Source organism: Podarcis tiliguerta, assembly GCF_965153285.1.
Source record: "Podarcis tiliguerta genome assembly, chromosome: 3".
NCBI classification, from domain to species: domain Eukaryota; kingdom Metazoa; phylum Chordata; class Lepidosauria; order Squamata; family Lacertidae; genus Podarcis; species Podarcis tiliguerta.
The window spans coordinates 101,496,773-101,520,779 of NC_139536.1; the positions used below are offsets into that span (position 1 = coordinate 101,496,773).

Here is a 24,007-nt window from a genome sequence, read left to right on the forward strand (position 1 = left end):
TGGCTGTCTGACTCTACCCTTGGCTGATATTATGAAGCCGTCTTCAAATGCTGCTGACCCTAGCCCTGCCAAATTACTGGATTAGTTCAATGACCTGTGAAAGCGTAGTCCGTGTTCCCTCTTACGTTTCCACCATCTGCTTTTGAACATCACATCACGTGACGTGCTACAGACGATATTTCCCCCCCTGAAAGCCTTGTTGTTATATGGACTAATGGACAACTAAGGCAGATTCAACACTAGCTAAATAGCAGACCTCTTCTGCCTTTTGATGCCCTTCAATTAACTTAAAAGGCTCCAATTGTTAAGAAAAAGGACCCCCTTTAAAAAAGCAACATTGCTTTATGCTCAAATTGCTTTAATTTTAGTCCACTTAATGCCTTTCATCAAGTCTCATTGTCTTATTTTAACAAATGGAATCATAAATAATGCAATCCACCTCTATTGCTATTATTTGCAATTGGATTTCTTTTTTCCCCAGGACTTCATTTTATGAATATTTAATATTACATAACCTTGATGGCACCACTGCAATCCAGTGAACCATAATGAATATTTAGAAATCCTTCCTTTCACGAGCTTGGCTTCAGATTCTACATGAACATCCAGTCAAACTTTCCATGCACGGTGCAGTTAAGTCTGCAGTGCTCTTCAGCCAGACATACGATGCACACCCAAACTTCACATGTTTGCTTGCGTTGCAGCTGCCTTCTTGTCTCAAAGGCGGGACTATCTCAAAACCAAGTCACGTGTTCATGTCTGATGCAGAAAAGTCAACAGGATGTGACTTCTCTCTGTTATGCACCCAGCATTTCATTCTGCAGAAAAGCATCCTACAGCGCCTTGGGTCATAAAAAAGGCACTCTGGCCTTCGCTATCCTTGGGGACAATTGCAGCCTCCACCTCTTGCATCGCAGTAAGAACATCATGGCAAAAGGGAGGCCAACCCTACCCCACCTCCATCCATATATCTATCTATATCTGTATCTATATCTATATCTATAGGTAAAGGTAAAGGTACCCCTGTCCGTACGGGCCAGTCTTGACAGACTCTAGGGTTGTGCGCCCATCTCACTCAAGAGGCCGGGGGCCAGCGCTGTCCGAAGACACTTCCGGGTCACGTGGCCAGCGTGACATTGCTGCTCTGGCGAGCCAGAGCCGCACACGGAACGCCATTTACCTTCCCGCTAGTAAGCTGTCCCTATTTATCTACTTGCCCCCGGGGGTGCTTTCGAACTGCTAGGTTGGCAAGCGCTGGGACCGAGCAACGGGAGCGCACCCCGCCGCGGGGATTCGAACCGCCCACCTTTCGATCAGCAAGCCCTAGGCGCTGAGGCTTTTACCCACAGCGCCACCCGCGTCCCTCATATATATATATATATATATATATATATATATATATATGGAATTTAAACAAAGCATATTATCTTACAACATATCATCCATAATTCCCCCCCCCCATTCCATCCCCCCATAAAACAACTCACCCTCCCCCCGACTTCCCTCAGTTCCCACCTCTCGTTTCTCTATAGACGCTATTCTCTGCATGTTACAAAATTGTATAAATCCTTAATTTATCTAACTGATTATTATCAATGAAAAATTTGTGAGTGTTTATTCAAAACCTGCCAAGGAGTCCAGTTCACTTTGTTGCCTCTTTAAATACTTTGTAAAAGGTTCCCATTCATCTTTAATGTCACAGTTATCCTTGTCCTGTAGTTTATATGTCAATTTTGCCAATTCTGCATAGTCCATCAGTTTCTCTTGCCGTGATTCTTTAGTCGGGGTTTCTTCGTTCTTCTATCCTTGTGCTATTAAGACTCTCGCCGCCGTTGTCGCATACATGAAGATGTTTTTCAACTTCCTTGGCAGGTCTTTTCCTACAATCCCTAACAAAAATGCTTCAGGTTTCTTAACAAATGTTAGATGGAACATTTTCTTCGATTCATTGTATATCATTTCCCCCCAAAATTTAATTTCATTACAAACCCACGACGTATGATAAAATGTCCCCTCCTTTTCTTTACACTTCCAACACGTGTTTGAGCTAGTTTTGTACATCTTCCCTAACTCCACTGGTATCATATACCAGCTACACATCCCACCTCTATCCTTAAAAGGACACTTTGCTCCAACTACAATTTACCTGAGACTTTGGAGTTAAAATGAAGCTCACTGTGCCCTCAGTCACCAGCAAGGTCACCTAGGGGTCCTGAGAGAAAGAACATAATGGTAATGGGGAAACCAATCTGGCCCTATGCATTGGACAGCAAATGTACAGCTGCTTCCATGGTTGCTTTCCTCTGCCCTCACCATTGCATTTTCCTTTTATATCTTCTCTGTTAGCAGTGGCGTAGCGTGGGTTGTCAGCACCCGGGGCAAGGCAAGTAATTCATGCCCCCTAACACGTGGATTTGCACCCCCTAACCCATGGATTTGCGCCCCCTAACCCATGGATTTGCGCCCCCTAACCCTAACCCCCAGATGTTGCGCCCGGTGCGCCCGGCCCCCCCTGCACCCCCCACGCTATGCCACTGTCTGTTAGACTGCGAGCCTGCAGGCAGGGGACTGTCATAAATTTTACTAAATGTGCAGTGCTTTTGTGCTTGCTGAATGTTTAACAACAACTTCAGCAAGGGGATTTCTCAGAGTCTCTATGGGTGGTACTTTGCTGTCACCACTCCACCACTGTTGCAGCAAAAAGCTCTCGAGGATCAGGTGAAGACATTTTTATTTAGCAAACCTGCTGCATATCATTGTCCTTGGGAACTGTAAGCCAAACCATGGTTTAGTGTGAACGAGCAAGCATGCGGGCTCCCAGAACTTTGTTCAGCTCTTGACATTCTTCCCAGAAAAGGGATCATGGGATTTGTAGGCCAAAAACATCTGGAGGGCCAGGGTTGAGGAAGCCTGTTCCAACTAAAGAATCATGGCAAGAAAAATTGATGGACTATGCAGAACTAGCAAAACTGACATACAAACTACGGGACAAGGATAACTGTGACTTTAAAGAGGAATGGGAACCCTTTACAAAGTATTTGAAGACGCAACAAAGCGAACTGGACTCCTTGGCAGGTTTTGAATAAACAATCACAAACTTTTTATTGATAATAATCAACTAAATAGTTTGAGGATCTATACAGCTGTGTAACATGCAGAAAACAGCATTTTTAGAGAAATCAAAGACTGGAACTGAGGGAAGTCGGGGGGTGTGGGTGGGTGGGTTCTGTGGGGGGAGGGAGGAAAAATGGGGGGGGGATAAGGATGATATGTTTCTGGATAATATGTTTTGTTTTAATTTTGAATATAAAAGTTATTAAAAAGAAAAGAGGAAGCCTGTTCTAGAACAATGGGAGTTTTGCGCAATGGGCAGGAGGGAGGCCATCTTTATGATTTTTACTCATACACAGCGGGTGGCGCTGTGGGTAAAACCTCAGTGCCTAGGACTTGCCGATCGCATGGTCGGCAGTTCGAATCCCCGCGGCGGGGTGCGCTCCCGTCGTTCGGTCCCAGCGCCTGCCAACCTAGCAGTTCGAAAGCACCCCCGGGTGCAAATAGATAAATAGGGACCGCTTACCAGCAGGAAGTAAATGGCGTTCCGTGTGCTGCGCTGGCTCGCCAGATGCAGCTTGTCACGCTGGCCACGTGACCCGGAAGTATCTGCGGACAGCGCTGGCTCCCAGCCTATAGAGTGAGATGAGCGCACAACCCTAGAGTCTGGCAAGACTGGCCCGTACGGGCAGGGGTACCTTTACCTTTACCTTTACTAGGGTTGCTCCAAAGCACGAACAACGCAGGCTCTAGGGCCGTGTTCCTGCTTTGCTGCCACTTAAATTCGGTTCTCCAGGAGCCACCCCTGTCTTCTTCCCACTCCATCATCTGACACCCGGCTTTTCATTGACAACCCGTCTGCAGAGACAGTTTATTACCCTCGTTTCAAATGGTGGAACTGAGACAGAGAGCAATGAACCCACAAACAACCGGGTGCCAGCTCAGAAAATTGCTTAATCCTCTCGGGCGAGCAGCATCGTGCATCATCTTCATTACATTTGTGGAGAAGCGGGATGCACATAAATATCGCGGTGGGCATTAATCATCGGCAGAATACCATGCCCTATTACCTCTGGGCAATCCAGAAGGCCATAGGTGAAAGCAAACCTACCGTTCGTGCAATCCCCATGCAGAGATTCGGACCCTGTTGTCAGGTGTAAAAAACCAAAAAAAACCTAGCAGTGTGAAGGAGTTTCCACAAATGTAAGGCATTCTCTAGACACAGCTCTGTTTTCCTTTTGCATGGGAAAAAAGCTGTAGGTAGCATGAATCGGTCGGTATTGGTTTCTCTCGGTTTTTCATTTTTCCATTCTTAAGTTCAATTCTTCACACATCTCCAATTAAAAACAACAACAGTCAGAATGGTATAAAAATCCCTGGAGTGTAATAATTGCAGAAAAAATAACATATGGGTCTCTGAGAGACAGGAAGATCCTAATAATTTCTAGCTAGTACGGTGGGATTTTATTTCATATGGCTGAGTTTCAGGTTTACAGGTATCTCACCCCTCACTGTATAGAGAAATACAGTGGTACATCGGGTTAAGTATTTAATTCGTTCCGGAGGTCTGTTCTTAACCTGAAACTGTTCTTAACCTGAAGCACCACTTTAGCTAATGGGGCCTCCTGCTGCTGCCACGCCGCCAGAGCATGATTTCTGTTCTTATCCTGAAGCAAAGTTCTTAACCTGAAGCACTATTTCTGGGTTAGCGGAGTCTGTAACCTGAAGCGTATGTAACCCGAGGTACCACTGTACGGTTGTCATCATTTTGGACTGGGTGTTATTATTTCATCTGTTTAGGCTTTGCATGCCCTGCCTTTAGTCGGAATATATCATTGAATTTTTGTTACTGTTCTTGCTTACTTGTCTCTCTGGTTCAACAATAATTTGAAATTTTTTTGAAAAAATATTTTTAAAAATTGTTCGCATTTTTGTGCAAATTTATCAGACTATGCACATTTTTAATGTACTTTTTCCTGTTATATGTATTTGTTGCATTTCAAATCTTCACTAATACAGTGGTGCCTCGCAAGACGAAATTAATTCGTTCCGCGAGTCTCTTCATCTAGCGGTTTTTTCGTCTTGCGAAGCAACCCTATTAGTGGCTTAGCGGATTAGCGCTATTAGCGGTTTAGCGGCTATTAAAGGCTTAGCGGCTTAGCGGCTTAGCTGCTAAAAGGCTATTAGCGGTTTAGCGGTTTAGAAAAAGGGGGTGGGGAGCGAAAAAAAATCTCAAGAATCGCAAGACATTTTCGTCTTCCAAAGCAAGCCCATAGGGAAATTCGTCCTGCGAAGCGCATCAAAAAACGGAAAACCCTTTCGTCTAGCGGGTTTTCCGTCTTGCAAGGCATTCGTCTAGCGGGGCACCACTGTATGTGCATTTTTAGGCTCACTTTCCAGCAATATAATCATTTGTACATATGTGGTTGGAGAACCATGCTGTGAAACTCAGTGACATGTAAATCTCTCTCTCTCTCTCTCTCTCTCTCTCTCTATATATATATATATATATATATATAATTTTTATTAATTTTCAATTACCATCCCATAATAGCCTCATTATAACAATACCAAATTATAAGACAATTACTAATATCAATCATTCCAATACTGAATTATATAATTTAGGTGGCCTAGAATTGATGGTTTGATTATTTTCTTTATTTCTGCGTTCCGAAATCTTATTAATTTCAATTTCAAGAGATGTATGCCTGTGGTAAAAAAATGAATGGAGAAACAGCTGTGACTCCTATATTACAGGGGGTTGGACTAGATTACCCTTGGGGTCCCTTCGAACAATTCTATGATTCTGTGACTCTAACCTTTGCATGGTAGGCTAGGTTCCAGCAATGCAAAATACTGAGGTTTCTGCAAATGCATCCTCCTTCAAGTTCAAGGACAGATTCCAACCTGGCAAAAGCACCTCAGGAGGGTGGAAGTCATGACCAAGAAGAAATATGCCCTGGAAAGGGTCCTTAAGGTAAAGGTACCCCTGCCTGTACGAGCCAGTCTTGCCAGACTCTAGGGTTGTGCGCTCATCTCACTCTATAGGCCAGGAGCCAGCGCTGTCCGCAGACACTTCCGGGTCACGTGGCCAGTGTGACAAGCTGCATCTGGTGAGCCGGCGCAGCACACGGAACGCCGTTTACCTTCCCGCTGGTAAGCGGTCCCTATTTATCTACTTGCACCCGGAGGTGCTTTCGAACTGCTAGGTTGGCAGGCGCTGGGACTGAAGGACGGGAGCGCACCCCGCCGCGGGGATTCGAACCGCTGACCATGTGATCGGCAAGTCCTAGGCGCTGAGGTTTTACCCACAGCGCCACCCGCGTCCCTGAAAGGGTCCTTAGTACTGGGCAAAAGTGTCCACAGAGGTTGCACCTGGTTCCCAGACCAGAGATTCCCCACCCATGAAATAAATACACAGTGGCTGGATCTATAGTCGTCATTTATAACGTTAAAATGGATTCTTGAAATGGGACACCAGAGGGCGCTGCAGAGCAATGGAAAACTGCCATTAAGCCTCCCAAGCAGTATTAAAAACAATGTTCTGTAAGATCAATGTAGATCCAGCCAATGATAGGGGATTACAAATAGAAACTACAAAAAAAAAGTTCCCTACCTCACCTGAAGGCATCCCTGTTTAGGGAAGTTTTTAATGTGTGATGTTTTATCGTGTTTTTTAATATTCTGGGGAGCCGCCCAGAGTGGCTGGGGAAACCCAGCCAGATTGGTGGGGCATAAGGAATACATTATTATTACATCACCTCCTTACAGAAGTGCTCCTGTTCAGGGCTCCAGCTAGCCAGTGGCGTAGCGTAGGGGTGCAGGGGGGGCCGGCCGCACCAGGCGCAACATCTGGGGGGGGCGCGCTCGCACTCGCAGCTCTCTGCCCCTACCTGGCTCACTCACTCTCTCTCACTGCAGTGCTGGCTGTGCGAATCCGATCCGAGCCGCCGGGTCGCCGCCCACTGTGGAGGGGAGGGTGCCAGGCGTATGGTGCGGTGCAGAGAGAGAGCGAGGGACTATCTGGGGGAGGGACAGTGCAGTGGGGGGGGCGCAAATTACTTGCCTTGCCCCGGGTTAGGGGGCGCAAATTACTTGCCTTGCCCCGGGTGCTGACAACCCACGCTACGCCACTGCAGCTAGCCATACCTAATTCCAGCATACTCCATTCCCCCTCGTTCCAGTTTTCATCCCTCCCTCCGCCCCCCCCCCCACAACTGTCACTCAGCATTATTTAGCCAATGAGTATACTCAGTCATGGGAGAGTGTTTTTCAACCCTTGGGTTTCTTTTTCGTTTAGTTGTGTAAAAAAAAAAGTACTTCTGAAAACCTTGCCCATCCCTTTCCCTGCATGTCTGCTGTGTGGCCCCCATCCTGGCTCCAATCCCATCAGCGCTCACTTCTTGAGCTCATTATTAGAGGGGGAAGCCATCTGCATCTCAACAATCAACATCATTGTCTCTGTATCCCAGCCAAACCGTCAATAAATAAATCAGCATGTTATGGCTGTGCTAAATAAGGAGGCTCCTTTTTCTTTCTTCCTTTTTTGTAGGCTCGTGCTAGGTAATAAATAATAAAATAAATGATTTATCAGTTGAAGGTGAGCCAGGGGAAAAAAGACAGAAGTCTTAGTTTTGAAGCTGGTTGGCAAGAAATAGCCGGGTTCTTCCGCCTGCTCCTCCCTCCTCACCTTATATATATTTTAAAATCAACAGGTACAGGGGGAGGGGGGAACTCATAAGTTCCCAGTGCTCTGGTAAGGAGAATGACTCTGTATTTCTACTTCTAACGTAAGCAGAGCACATGGAACAAATGCAATAATATTTGTTTATTTAGAGAATTTGTACTTCAGCCAAAAATAAATCCCAGAGGGGCTTACATGAAATCAAAACAAGACACTTCCTAACCAAGGTCTACATTCAAATAAACACACAAACAAACAAGGAAAAAGGGAGCAGGAGGGAAGAGGAAAACTAAAATCATAACCCAGGAACCAATTTCTAGGTAAAAGGAAAAGGTAAAGGACCCCTGGATGGTTAAGTCCAGTCAAAGGCGACTATGGGGTTGTGGTGCTCATCTCGCTTTTCAGGCCGAGGGAGCCAGCGTTTGTCCACAGGCAGCTTTCTGGGTCATGTCACCAGCATGACTAATCCGCTTCTGGCACAATGGGACCATAGCTGTCAACTTTTCCCTTTTCTTGCAAGGAATCCTATTCAGACTAAGGGAATTTCCCTTTGAAAAGGGGAAACGTTGACAGCTATGAATGGGACACCGTGACGGAAACCAGAGCACATGGAAACGCTGTTTACTTTTCTACCACAGTGGTACCTATTTATTTACTTGAACTGGTGTGCTTTTGAACTGCTAGGTTGGCAGGAGCTGGGACAGAGCCACGGGAGCTCACCCCACTGCAGGGATTCGAACCGCCAAACCATCCGATTGGCAAGCCCAAGAGGCTCAGTGATTTAGACCACAGTGCCGCCCACATCCCTTCCAATTTCCAGACCTGGCGTAGTTCAGAGGCAGGAGGTAGAGCTGGGACTCTGGAAAAGCGGGCGTAATAAGTTCTGCTTCCTATCTCTCCCACTGAGGCAGCCTGATGAAACAGCCGACCCTAGATGACAGGTGAGAGGAGAGAAGGCCTGGTTGATGGAGCTGGTCTGTCACAACAGGGCTGTTGGAGAGGGTTCTTGCTTCCCAGCTCTCCCTCTGTGTCCAAGAGCAGTCTTGTTGTTTTTAAGAAGGGAAGGAGCAATCTGCAAAATTGCCTCTCCCCCGCCCCATACACAAGCTGCCCCATACACAAACACACACTTCCAGTCAGGAGTGCCAGTCAGGAGTGCTTTCAAACTGCTAGGTTGGCAGGAGCAGGGACCGAGCAATGGGAGCTCACCCCGTCGCGGGGATTTGAACCGCCGATCTCTTGATCTGCAAGTCCTAGGTTCTGTGGTTTAACCCACAGTGCCACCTGCATCCCTTTTAGATATACAGCTCTACTCACTAATTACAGAAGAAATTTCATTTCACTTTGAAATTTCATTTCACTGGGGCCTGGAGCCAAAATTTGAGGAATTTTGTGGCTGCTTGGGCACCCAGGGAGCTGGCACCTATGCTTCCATTCTCAGAGGTGTCCATTAGCTCAAAACTCAAAACATGATGTCAGGTTCAGGCCAGATCTTCAGTGTAAAAAAGAGAAGAATTTGGCAAGGAGGCCAAACTCTAGCCTTCTGCTCCCATTGAATCCAACCAAGCAATCTTTCTTCTTCACACCTTCTACATCGATTCTTGCTGGTCGTCCTCAGGTGCCCTCATTCAGCTACGCTGGGGCCAAGTCTAATTTATTTGAACACCTTTGACATATTACAGATCCTGCTAAAAAGCTGCCTCGGACGCCCATTTGTCCTGGCATTTAAATGCTCCCCCATACTTCTGCCAGATTAGAAATCCTCCCCAAAGCTCGCTGCGAACAAGCAAAATCAATCTGAAAGGCTTTGCTAAATGACAGGGCTGCTTCAGGAGCTTTGCACAAGGAACAGTTGCAGCTAATGCTCTGGTGAACGAGCAAAAACGATTCTTCTCTCTGGTCTGAGCTCAATTGTTTTCGTAGCACTGAAAACAAAATGCTTTCTGCTCTGCACAAGCAAATATTCATGGGTGCCTTTCTCATCTTTTTAATATTCTGATCCTCTTCATCAAGCCCGCCCATGGTCAGGGCTGGCCCAAAGCATTTTGCTTCCTGAAGCAAAACAGCAAAGCACCCCGCTCCCACCTCAGTTATCAAAGCCAAGTTACATATTACTGAAGGATGGTCAAGTTATTTTGGCGTCTAAGGCAGAATAACCCACATGCATCTCTTCCAGGGAGTCACAATGCAGTAATAATCAACTAAATGACTAGCACTTTGCTTCTCCTTCATGATACCTCAAATCAGCTGCCTGAAGCACCCTTTTCACTTTGCCAAATGGTACTATCATCTCCTAAACCATGCTGCTTACAGATATTCACCTTGATTTGACTCACCGCAGACCCTCCAAGTGTCCCTATTTTCCAGGGACAGTCCTGGATTTACAGAAGCTGCCCCAGTTTCTGATTTGATCCCAGAATGTCCTGCTATTCCTTAAAGTAAAGGTAAAGGGACCCCCGACCATTAGGTCCAGTCGTGGCCGACTCTGGGGTTGTGGCACTCATCTCGTTTTACTGGCCGAGGGAGCCAGCGTACAGCTTCCGGGTCATGTGGCCAGCATGACTAAGCCGCTTCTGGCAAACCAGAGCAGCGCATGGAAACGCCATTTACCTTCCTGCCAGAATGGTACCTATTTATCTACTTGCAATTTGACGTGCTTTCGAACTGCTATGTTGGCAGGAGCAGGGACCGAGCAACGGGAGCTCACCCCGTCGTGGGGATTCGAACCGCCAACCTTCTGATCGGCAAGTCCTAGGCTCTGTGGTTTAACCCACAGCGCCACCCGTGTCCCCCCGCTATTCCTTAGGGCATCCCTATTTTCATTGGAGAAATGTTGAAGGGTGTGGAGTTATGTGCCCCCCCCCCAGGTCATGGTGATAAGTAACTATACAACCTTTAGAAGACATCTAAAGGCAGCCCCGTAAAGGGAAGTTTAAAAAAAATGTTTAATGTTCCATTATATTTCTATTTATGTTGGAACTCACTCAGAGTGGCTGGAGCAACCCTGTCAGATGGATGTGGTAGAAATAATAAAATTATTGTTATTATGGAATAGGATGTCCCTATTTTCATCAGAGAATTGTTGGAGGCTATGTCACCATGGAGGTACATAATATGTTAAGAGCACCATGTTTCATGAGGAAACATGAACAGTCCATCACACACTGCAGATCAATGTGGATTTGAAACTGCTTGTGCCATTATTATTATTATTATTATTATTATTATTAGTGTCCACATAACATCCACCTCATCCAAGTGGCAGCCCGCAATTTCTTTGTGTTTTTTTATTGCTGCGTTCCACTTCCTTTTTTGTTTCTTTTCTTTTCAAATAATAGACCATTATGCAAATATTTTCATGAGTAAATAAATAACCAGCATTCCAGACATGCAGAAGCAATGGAGGAGTCCATGCATGATGGAACCAGCAAAGGGGAGGGGGCATGTGTAACATGTCAAGGGCCAAATACACAGGCATTGAGGGCCACATTTGGCCTACGGGCCCTGATTTTCACCAGCCCTGCTTTTAAGAGCTGAAACCCTCTGCATGTAATATGGTATTATTAGAAGTGTTCTGAGACTGAGGCATCTCTACATCACAATTTTAAAGTATAAAAGATGGGGCGAGGATCTTGTGACCCTCCAGATATTTATGGACTACAATTTCCATATTCCCTATTGGCCATGCTGGCATGGGCTGATGGGCGTTGGAGTCCAACTGCCTCTGAAGGGCCACCGTTTCCCCATCCATAAAGCTATCATCTCTTAGGGAATCTGGGAACTGCAGCTGTGGATCTTTCAGAAGACTTCGGAATATTGGGCAAATACTGAAAACTATTGCTTGCCAACTATAAACTTCTTTCAGTGTCTTCTTGTCTTTTTCCCCTCTTTGCTCTGCCATCAGGAAACGTTTAACCCAAACCAATGGCATAACTTAGAATGACAAGCCTTAGATTGTCATTATGTGCTTTGGGAAAACCAATTCCCTGCCTGTACCTGGAGCCCGGTGGGGCTTGCATATAGTTTGACATCACCAATTAACTCTGCAGATGCAATTGTCACGCCCCTGACAGAACCGACAAGGAGAAGCTCTCTTCTTAAAGTGCATGGAATCTCCAGCACTCGGGATCAGTTTGTGTCATTGTCGCTAATCACGGTAACTCTCACATATTTGAAACCCATGGCTAGGAAGTTAATGTAAATTGAGTTTTCTTTTGGCTGCCCGTGGGTTGTGGGTTTGAGCCTCACATTGGGTGAAAGATTCCTGCTTTGCAGCAGGTTGGACTAGCATGGCTAAGAATCAATCATTCTCTCATGAAGAATTTACCCAATTCCCTTTAAATATTTTTGCCCCCACCCTCGTGTTTAAAATGCTCAAGGCAGTTCCAACACCACCTTACATTAAGATAGCAATAAAATGCAATTAATTGCAAATGCAAATGATAATACAGCAGATGAAACTTTTAAACTGAAATGCTAGGCATTGATAACAATAATAATACAGTGGTGCCTCGCAAGACGAAATTAATTCGTTCTGCGAGTTTTTTTGTCTTGTGAATTTTTCGTCTTGCGAAGCACGGTTTCCCATAGGAAATGCATTGACAGTTTTAAGAAAAAGGCGCAAGACGTTTTCGTCTTGCGAAGCAAGACCATAGGGAAATTCGTCTTGCGAAGCAACTCAAAAAACAAAAAACTCTTTCGTCTTGCAAGTTTTTCGTCTTGCGAGGCATTCGTCTTGCGAGGTACCACTGTAATAGCATTTATAAACAATGGTACCTTGGTTTTCAAACGTAATCCATTCTGGAAGACCATTAAAGTTCCCAAACGTTCAAAAACTGAAAACTCAGTACGGAAGCCCCAAAACAGAAAATTCTATATGGAAAACTCAATACAGAAGCCTTGTTTCATGTTTGATTTCGTGGGTGCGTTCGAAAATCGAAGCATTTACTTCCGTGTTTACAGCATTTGAAAACCGAAAGGTTCATCAATGGAGACATTCAAAAACTGAGGTACCACTCTACTGACTTTCGAGAATATCAAAGTGGTTCACAAGTAAAAGCCAGCAGTAAAATAAGAAGTATGGAACCAGTTATGAAGTGCAAGCTGGATTTCGAAGGGGAAGAGGAACCAGAGACCAAATTGCAAACATGCGCTGGATTATGGAGAAAGCTAGAGAGTTCCAGAAAGACATCTACTTCTGCTTCATTGACTATGCAAAAGCCTTTGACTGTGTCGACCACAGCAAACTATGGCAAGTTCTTAAAGAAATGGCAGTGCCTGATCACCTCATCTGTCTCCTGAGAAATCTCTATGTGGGACAAGAAGCTACAGTTAGAACTGGATATGGAATAACTGATTGGTTCAAAATTGGGAAAGGAGTACGACAAGGCTGTATATTGTCTCCCTGCTTATTTAACTTATATGCAGAATTCATCAGGCAAAAGGCTGGACTGGATGAATCCCAAGTCAGAATTAAGATTGCCCGAAGATATATCAACAACCTCAGATATGCAGATGACCTTAATGGCAGAAAGTGAAGAGGAATTAAAGAACCTTTTAATGAGGGTTGAAACCGGTTTAATGAGGGTGAAAGAGGAGAGCACAAAATATGGTCTGAAGTTCAACATAAAAAAAACTAAGATCATGGCCACTGGTCCCTTCACCTCCTGGCAAATAAAAGGGGAAGAAATGGAGGCAGTGAGAGATTTTACTTTCTTGGGTTCCATGATCACTGCAGATGGTGACAGCAGTCATGAAATTAAAAGACGCCTGCTTCTTGGGAGAAAAGCAATGACAAACCTAGACAGCATCTTAAAAAGCAGAGACATCACCTTACCGACAAAGGTCCATATAGTTAAAGCCATGGTTTTCCCAGTAGTGATGTATGGAAGTGAGAGCTACACCACAAAGAAGGCTGATTGCCGAATAATTGATGCTTTTGAATTATGGTGCTGGAGGAGACTCTTGAGAGTCCCATGGACTGCAAGAAGATCACACCTATCCATTCTTAAGGAAATCAGCCCTGAGTGCTCACGGGAAGGACAGATCCTGAAGCTGATGCTCCAATATGGCCACCTCATGAGAAGAGAAGACTCCCTGGAAAAGACCCTGATGTTGGGAAAGATGGAGGGCGCAAGGAGAAGGGGACGACAGAGGACGAGATGGTTGGACAGTGTTCTCGAAGCTACCAACATGACTTTGACCAAACTGCGGGAGGCAGTGGAAGACAGGAGTGCCTGGCGTGCTCTGCAGTGGCGTAGTGTGGGGGGTGCAGGGGGGGCCGGCCGCACCGGGCGCAACGTCTGGGGGTTAGGGTTATGGGGCGCAAATCCACGGGTTAGGGGCGCAAATTACTTGCCTTGCCCCGGGTGCTGACAACCCACGCTACGCCACTGGTGCTCTGGTCCATGGGGTCACAAAGAGTCGGACACGACTAAATGACTAAATAACAACAACAACCAGTTATGAAAAGAATACAGCTAGCCATGATTAAAATACATAGTAAAATAACTTTGTGTTATTTTTTGTCGGATGAAAGGATTTGCTGAGCATTTGGATGAGAGCTGGAACTTGGGAACTGAAATCAACAACAAACCGAGAACTCAAGTTGGTTTTAGATTAGCCTGCCAGAGTTTTTAGGAGAGTTTGTGGATATTACTTATGACATTAATTAAAGAAAATTACATAGGCCTAAAGGCATTTTTTTTCAAGGAGACATGGAACACCCTAGTGATTATACTGCTTGTCAGATACCTAGGCTAGCCATGTGTCCTGTTTCACAGTGAGCAATCCTCTAGTTTGCAGGGACAGATGTCTTTGAATGTGTCCTCTAGCTGAGGGCTGCCCAGTCCAAGTCTGGTTTACAGGTAAGGAGCCATCTGCAAATCTTATGCAATATGTTGGCCTCTTTTTTGGCAATACACCACTGGCCACCCTACCAAAAAAATCATTTTGGCAAAATACAGGGAGAATTTTACAGAAATGAAGAAGAGGTAGGATATTTAATTCGGAGCATCACCAAGCTACATGTTGTCCTTTCTTCTGATTTATGTAAGCAAATATTCATCTCTCCTTAAAAATATCACCCGATGAAACTACTCCCAACAAAGGCAATGCATGACAATTCATTTCCTCGCGAGCTTTGTTTGAATACTGAATATACGCTGCCTGTTTGATGCTTCTCAGACTGAGTGCATAATCCAGCGCAGCCGTGCTGCGTGATTTAATTAAGTTATGCACGAAAGAATTTGGTACAATGCTGGCATATGATATGATCAAAATATTTATAGAAGGATGAGCAGTTTTGGAATACCTCGTTGTTAAAGGCGAGGGTGCCTTTGGCAATGCCTTTTTCAAAGATCTGTTCCAAAGCCTTCTCCATCTGAATAAAAGAAGTGGGGCAATGTTAGGAAAAGGGGACTTCAAGGCTGTTTCTATTTTGGGGGTGGGAGACAGTCACTACTGGCAAATTCCAGTTGTGCAGTTGAATATGATTTAGAACTCCTTCTTAATAATCACGCTTCCCTCCCAAAACGGAATTGTTTGCAACAAGGAAAATGTCGTGAAAATACACCGGTAAGCATGGAATGGCGTTTTCATGATGCAACATCATCTCAACTCCCTGCAAACAGAACTTAATGAATGCTCAATAAACAGGTCATCTGGAAGCAGCCAAAGACCTGTGTTTTAGGAATATGAAGAGCTGGCCTTATATTGAGCCGCAAGATAATATCACCAAGGCAACGATCTGTAAACAAACAATAAATGTCCATAAAAATGGCAAAAGTAGTTTCTTTCCCAAATAGGTTTTATCTTAAACAACAGCAAATGTTGTAAATAAAGAGCTCACTTGTAGTATATCAGTGGTTCAGTGCTTGTTTCTTCCCTTTCCAAAATAGATTTGATGTTGAACAATTGCAAACGCAGTAACAAAGAGTCCACTTGTGATATACCAGTAGTTCAGTGCTTGGACGTCATTCTGGTAATCTGACGTTTCCTCGCTAAAGAGCTTATTCATCGAGTTTACAAAGCTCAATGACTAAGCTCTTTAGCGTTCGCAATTGTTCAACATAAAATCTATTTTGGAAAGAGAAGAATATACCACAAGGGAACTCTTTATTCACTGTGTTTGCTATTGTTTAAGATAAAACCAATTTGGAAAGAGACTACCTTTGCCATTTTTATGGATGTTTATAGCTTGTTTACAGATCATTGCCTTGGTGATATTATCTTGTGTCAATTGCAGTAGTTCTTGTATCACCACCCTGTTCATTGTTTTATTCTTATATTGAGTCAGGCAGCCCGTTGGCTCATCGAGCTCAGACTGACTGGCAATGGCTCTCCAGTGGGTTGTCTTCAGCTGTTTGTGTAGAGCTCTGTGAACTGATTCTGTTCACAGACAATGCAGCTTTTTGACTATAACTCTTCTGACCATCGAATGGAGTTGATGGGAGTTGGAGTCCCAACAAAGTTCCCATGAACATGATGACCCAGGCTACAGTCTTTTAATGTGCATATTATTTCAAAAAAATGAGTTGCTGTTGTTGTTGTTTTAAGCTTTAAGAACTTTTAAGCTTTAATAAAACTATTTTTTTTGGGGGGAGAGAACATAATTCCATATGTTCTCTCACCCCCAATAGATTTATTAAAGCTTAAATGAATATATATATATATATAATTATCAAAAACTGAGCGTCTTTTTAGAATACAAAAAGATTTAAAAAACTAATCTAAATAAATACAAAAACAAAAGAAAGGGGAAAACAAGGCTTCTGATTCTTTGCCTCTCATATATATATATATATATATATATATATGAATTCAAAACATTCGTTCCAAGGTAATGCTAATTCCATATGCTCATTATTCCATTCAGGGTATTCCAGGTACCAGTTCCCTTTACATGCCTGCATTCTCTTATCATTACATCTTCTGCTTCTCATCTCATTTTTCTGCAGACAGAGAAATAAATTTTCTTCCCGGAGAAGCTTAAAGCTCTGGATTCTGAGGTGCTCTGTTTTCTGAAATATAGCCAGCGGTATAAATTCAGACGGCAGGGATTATAAATCTCCATGAGGAACATAATGCATTCCCTTCACAAGAGGAAAACGGGGAAAAAGGAAAACAACATATAGGCAGATAAAGTCATCTTGTGTTTGCATAAACAAGATAAGTATGAATTATTATGTAAATGATCATGATTTTTCATCTCAGCTCAGTTCATTCAGAATGGGTTATTCTTTTACCCTGGGCCATTACTCATAGATGGCCCAGAAAACTGGGCTTTATCTTTTTTTAATTTTTTTTTGCAGAAGAAGAACACGGACTGACAGCGTTGTTTAAAAATATGCTGCTGTTGTTTCAAAGTTAAGCAGGATTTATTGTGGTTTTAAAACCTCTCTTACTTGACTGCAAAACATGTCATTGAGATAAGCCTACATGGCCACATATCTTTAAAAGGAAGCTAAATGTTTCTCTCACCGTGGAAAGATGTAACCTAGAGCATCAATTCACACACTGATTTGACTTAATATTTGTGTTCTGCTTTTCCATGCTGAGATCCAAGTGGTTCACAATAATAACAAAAGCATTAAATGTTTCACAGATACAAGTTGTCTCTACTTATGTACACGTATTTGTAGATTCCAAAGGTAGAATTGACGTCCGGGGGGAACTTTCAACAACATTCAGGGTGTCCTGGTTTTTACTTTTTGAAATAAGGCAGCCCTATAGCAGGCAAAAGGGACACGGGTGGCGCTGTGGGTTAAACCACAGAGCCTAGGACTTGTCAATCAGAAGGTCAGTGGTTCGAATCCCTACGATGGGATGAGCTCCCGTTGCTCGGTCCCTGCTCCTGCCAACCTAGCAGTTCGAAAGCACGCCAAAGTGCAAGTAGATAAATAGGTACCGCTCTGGCAGGAAGGTAAACGGCGTTTCCATGGGCTGCTCTGGTTCGCCAGAAGCGGCTTAGTCATGCTGGCCACATGACCCGGAAGCTGTACGCCGGCTCCCTCGGCCAATAAAGCGAGATGAGCGTTGCAACCCCAGAGTCGGTCACGACTGGACCTAACGGTTTGGGGTCCCTTTACCTTTACAGCGGGCAAAAACATTCCTCTTTAACCAGGTCTTGGGTTGACTGACATCCAATGCCCTTTTAAAATGTGTGGGGTGGTGTTTTTTTTGGGGGGGGGGGTTACTGGGCTGTTGCTGTTTTTATTTTGATTATGTATCCTGTTTTTTTATAGTGCGATTTTATCCTGGGAACCACCCTGAGACACTAATCAGCAGCATCACCACCACTACCATAACCATAACCATAATCATAATAGACAGGTACAAAGACTGTACACTCATTGAATGTAATGTATGAACATCCCTTAAGAAACATGAACCTGTGATTCGGCAGCAGCCAGTGAGCGTGCCAGTTTCTGAGCAGGATTTTATTTCCGGTCAGCACAGAACCAGTTCTGCTCTACAAGAGAGATCCATCGTTTTTGCAGGAGGATACAGAATACAATAGGCAACATCAGCAAGGCAAGAGAAATATCTGGCTGGGACCTCTAGGCTTTGGTAACCCCAAATATCAGAAAGGGGGGAAGGTTATTCCAGCCTAGAGGTATAGCTGATTGTAGCCCCTTTGCTTTCTTCACAAAAAAAGTCTACAAAAGCTCTTCACTTTTGTGGTAAAGCTATAAAACAGCCATTAGATATTTCTTAAGCTGGAAGAAAACAGGGATCACATCCTTTGCAAAAGCAGCCTTGTTTTTTTCCAGCTCCTAGGACTCAAAATAACTTAGAAACTAGAGGGTAAAGCATCAGTAAAGGAAAATATTTAAGAAGGGAGCTGGAGCTGGATATGCATATATATCAGATGCTGTGATTATTCATCATGAGCCAGCATCATGCAAATTCAGATATGGAAGGCAACTTTCAATTAGCTGGTCATGCAACACTTACCCATAGCCATGTTTCATAATCAATCACGTAGAAAAGTTGCTTGCCTGCTGTTTATGACCCATGCTGCTACAAGACTAATGCGAAAATAAAAACTCTAATCATTATCGAGAATAAGAAGGGGAAAGAATGTGAGCCTCCTGCTGCGAAATACCATGGGGGAAATCGCCCCAATCTTGGTGACATGTTGGTGTGGATATACCGTATTTTTCGCTCTATAAGATGCACCAGACCACAAGACGCACCTAGTTTTTGGAGGAGGAAAACAAGAAAAAAAATATTCTGAATCTCAGAAGCCAGAACAGCAAGAGGGATCGCTACGCAGTGAAAGCAAACCCTCTTGCTGTTCAGGCTTCTGGGATAGCTGCGCAGCCTGCATTCGCTCCATAAGACGCACACACATTTCCCCTTACTTTTTAGGAGGGAAAAAGTGAGTCTTATAGAGCAAAAAATATAGTATATGCGGCTTGGAGACTTTGATCAGTTCTATTTGAACTGCAGCCGGTCTTCATCCTCATTCCAAAAGCCTTCTGCAAGTACTCAGTTTGAGACCTCTAGCAAGAATGCTCTGTCCCTGCTGGGCAGGAGGGAAGGAGGCATAGAAAAGAGAGAGAAAGGAGTGTGCCCCAGAGAAAAGGGGGTCAGAGAAAGAGTGGGGAAACAGCTGACCCTACTCACTTTTGAGTGTAGCTAAGGTTACCAGACGTCCCCGTTTCCCGGGGACAGTCCCCGGATTTACAAATCAGTCCTGTAATGGTTCTAGGGGTTGCTCGTGCGTAAGCCGGTGCCGACACCTGGTTGGATTGCCTGAGTGAACCTTTTCTGTCCGGACAGCCACTCACCTGTGGCTGTCTCAATCGCTGGCAGAATCCGTCAGTGGGCGTTTCTTAAACTTCTTCCAGCAAAGAAGCTCTTTGATGCCTAGTCTTCTCCTACTCGCCTTCTGCGCAAGGAGGGCGTAGGCAGCGGAGGACCCTTACTCTCCCTGCTGGTCCCCAGCAAGGAGTCATGGGACCACCTCGCCGCTTCCCCCATCTGCCCCCCTTCTCCACTGGTGCTACACTGATTCTCTTCCCCAGAAGATGGGCTGCCTCTCCCAATCCTGGGACGCTCTCTGGAATCCCTCTGGAGCTTGCTCTCTCCCTCCGTCACTGTCAGGGAACTGCCATCGGAGCGGGAGGCAGAGAGGAGGCTCCCAGACGATGGTGAAGAGGGTCCTAGTAGAAGGAGGGATAGCCCATCCGCTGGGGAAGGTAATCAGCGTAACACCAGTGGGAAAGGGGAGGAGATGGAGGAATCGGAGAGGTGGCTCCAGGACTCTTTGCAGGAGACCAACGGAGAGGGCACGAGTGCTCCATTGCCCACACCCACCTTGCGCAGAAAACTTTCGTGCAGGCGATGGGGGAGGAGACTGGGCGTCAAACAGCTTCTATGCTGGAAGCGGTTTAAGAAACGCCCACTGACGGATTCTGCCAGCGACTGAGGCAGCCACGGAACTTGAGGCTGTCCTGACAGAAAGGGTTCAACCATGCAACCTAGCCAGGAGTAAAGGCAACTTACGCACGAGCAATCCCTAGAACCATTACAGTCACTGATGGCAGTTCCCTGACAAGTCCCCATACAAAATCCATTGAAGTTGAAAAGTGTCCCCAGATTCATTGAAAAAAATCTGGTAACCTTATAAGCATATCCGGCGCCGTGGCACAAAGCTCCCTCTGCCCCCCCCCCCAAATTTCCCAGAGTTGTTTTTTCCCCAGATAAATTTTTATTATTTTCTTCATATTATCTTTTTCCAACAATCCTTATTATCACAATATAATCCCTTTGACTCTGCCAAGTCTTGACTTCCCTCCCTCCCCGCAGCTGGTATATACATCACATTCTTACCGCGTATATTATTCTCATATCTCTACGATTTTACATTGAAGGTATTATTCCAGTCCTGCTAGTGTCTTTAAACTTTTATAGTTCTCCTTTAAATATTCAATAAATTTACTCCAGTTGTATCTCTGGTCCTCTTGGTCCCGAATCCTCCCTGTCAATTGGGCAAGTTCCGCAAAATCTGTCCTCTTCACCTGCCACTCCTGGATGGTTGGTAAGTCTTGTGTTTTCCATTTTTGGGCCAATAGAGTTCTTGCGGCGGCTGTGGCATACATAAACAAATTCTGATCTTTTATTTTAATCTCTCTTCCCACCAGACCTAGCAGAAATGCTTCTGGTCTTTTGGTTTTCCAGAGTTTTTTAGGGAGGATGGCACTGCCGGCAGGGCTGGAGGTGGTGGGCAGTGGCTGGCGGGTGGCTCCTCTGGCGGGGAAGGGGCCTGGCGTCTCCTGGCTCAGCCAGCTGCTTCGTGCCACGGTGGCCACGGCAGACGGAGGCTCCAGGCACAGTGCTGCTTCGGCGCGCCATGGCGGAGGCGGGTGAGGGCAGCGAGCTGATGCCAGGAGGCACCGCATCCAGCCTCCACCTCTTCCCTGGCACCCTCCAGAACTTGGCGCCCCGGCGCCCCGTGCTACTTGGCTCTACGGGTAAGACGCCCCTGGTAGCTGACAGAAATTGGAGGGGAAAATGTTGCCCATTTGGATTTGGATCCAGGTTTGAAGACTGAAAAAAAGGTTTGTTAATGGAAAGCAGAAGAGTTGGCTATTAAGGAGTAAGAGTTTTGCATACGTTTATAAGGCTGACAGAGAATCAAAATACTTCTTTCCCTTTCCCTATGTTTAAAAAAATGCTTGGTATTTGATGTTAACTTCTGTATATTTTCCCTTTGTTTTTCCAGCTTTATTAAAAAATAATTTTTAAAAAGGACCTGTGACACCAGGGGCCAGATTCAACTGAATAGCTGTGCTAGTTGGAGCCATCACAAGTCTTGCTAGTGCAATGGGAGTGTCTCCACCCCCATCGTTCAGCTCAGATACTGAGGTCCAGCTCCGAGGGCCTTCTGGCGGTTCCCTCACTGCGAGAAGTAAGGTTACAGGAAAACAGGCAGAGGGTCTTCTCGGTAGTGGCGCCCGCCCTGTGGAAGGCCCTCCCTTCAAGTGTCAAGGAAATAAACAACTATCTGACTTTTAGAAGACATTTGAGGGCAGCCCTGTTTAGGAAAGTTTTTAATGTTTGATGTTTTATCGTGTTTTTAACATTTTGTGAGGAGCCACCCAGAGTGGTGGGGAAACCCAGCCAGATGAGCGGAGTATAAATAATAATAATGAGATGTCAAGGAAATAAACAACTATCTGACTTTTAGGCGACATCTGTAGGAAGCCCTGTTTAGGGAAGTTTTTAATGTTTGAAGTTTTATTCTGCTTTTAATGTTCTGTTGAAAGCCGCCCAGAGTGGCCAGGGAAACCTAGGCAGATAGGTGGGGTAGAAATTTATTATTATTATTATTATTATTATTATTATTATTATTATTATTATTATTATGTTTCCCATTCTCCAACCTCTGGCGCCCCCACAATCAGCTCTGGTGGGAGATTGGGAGAACCCCCAGAACGGCGTACATGAGAGTGGGAGATCATTCCAACAAGCAGATGGAATGATGGTTAACTATGCAACACTGAATTCTTCCCCAAGATTCAAATGCCCAAACAGCCATGAAGCTCACTGGGTGACCTCGGACCAGTCGCAGTCTCTTAGACCAGCCTTGTTGTGAAGATAAAACAGGCAGGAGAAAAAGAATACACGCCACCTCGAGATCCTTTGGAGAAAAGGTGGGATATTAATAATAATAATAATCAATAAAATACAATACTTGGCAGTTTCTATGGCATGAAAAGAGATCACGGGGAAGGAGGGTTGGGTTCAATGGGACTGCACTGTGGAAATCAATAAAATTAGACGCATTGAATGCTATTAGTATGGGCAAACAGGGATTTTGTAATGACTACATAAAGGGCAGGCACATCGAACTTTATTACCTGAGACATCCCAGAGAATTTAGTTTCATGTTGACAGGTAAAATATACTGCATTGACATTCTGCAGGGGCAGCCAATGTAGTTCTTTCCAGAAGTTGGGGGGTTTCCCAGTTCCCATCATCTTCAACCAGCAAGGCTAACAGTCAGGGATAGTGGGAGCTGTGGCTGCCCCGGACATATTGAGTGTCTCCTGTCTTTAATTCACCAACCCAGTGGTAAAAATGAGACAAGAATGGCCAGGTATCAAGCGTCAGACTTCCTGAAAGACCCATCACTCACATTTATCACAGCTATACACATAATATAACTGACTCAGCCAAGGCCAATGCTTATTAAACTGCCAACCCTGAAGATATGGATCTCCTGTGCCCTTGTTCCCCTTTTCATGTTCTGAATTCCCTTCTAAAATGGACAGAAACTGGACACACCATGTTACACAACATAGGGCTCTTCACCAAATGTGTCTTCATCAATTTCTTACAGGGTGTTCAAATGCTAGCGTCAATGGGCTTCCTGCGACATCCTTTTTTTTTTTCCTGCAGAAATTGCTTTTGGGCCACCTACACATTCATTGCTTAAATGCACAAAAAGGGAGTGAATTTGAAGTATATAGCTTTCAGTTTACAGCTCTACCTTTCTTGCTTCAGTTCCCAGAAGGGAGGAACATGGCCAAGGACCAGTGGCGTAGCGTGGGTTGTCAGCACCCGGGGCAAGGCAAGTAATTTGCGCCCCCTAACCCATGGATTTGCGCCCCCTAACCCTAACCCCCAGATGTTGCGCCCGGTGCGCCAGCCCCCCCTGCAGCCCCCACGCTACGCCACTGCCAAGGACTCAACGTGAGGAATCGCATTACCGAGCTGGAATAAGAAGCCAAATCTGGGACAGCTTAGGCGGAAGTAGGCTTCCGGTCTTGTTTACACACACATATTCAATAGCTCCTCCTCACCCCACTGCAACGTGGATGCCATTTAGGAGAGTTTGGACGCCTCAATGGCATTAGAAGGCAGATCACAGAACCACGAAATATTGTGACGTGCTGATATATCTCAAGGTCTGAAATTGCCCATCCCTCCACATATCGGTCTTGCTCGCGGGAGCCAGAGTGGTATGGGAGCTTGCCCAGTTCGCCAAGATGAACAAGCCCCCTACCACTCAGGCTCCCATGAGCAGGAGCTGTGCAGGAGCTTTGTTAAACTGTTTTAGAATCATAGAATCATAGAGTTGGAAGAGACCACAAGGGCCATCGAGTCCAACCCCCTGCCAAGCAGGAAACACCATCAGAGCACTCCTGACATATGGTTGTCAAGCCTCTGCTTAAAGACCTCCAAAGAAGGAGACTCCGCCACACTCCTTGGCAGCAAATTCCACTGTCGAACAGCTCTTACTGTCAGGAAGTTCTT

The 24,007-nt window shown here is 45.0% G+C and overlaps 1 long non-coding RNA gene across 1 annotated transcript in view; it reads right to left on the bottom strand.

Annotated features, from left to right (window-relative positions):
• LOC310673482 overlaps positions 1 to 24,007 on the bottom strand; it is a 214,663-nt gene that overhangs the window by 68,350 nt on the left and 122,306 nt on the right. The gene's annotated exons all lie outside the window — the stretch shown is intronic.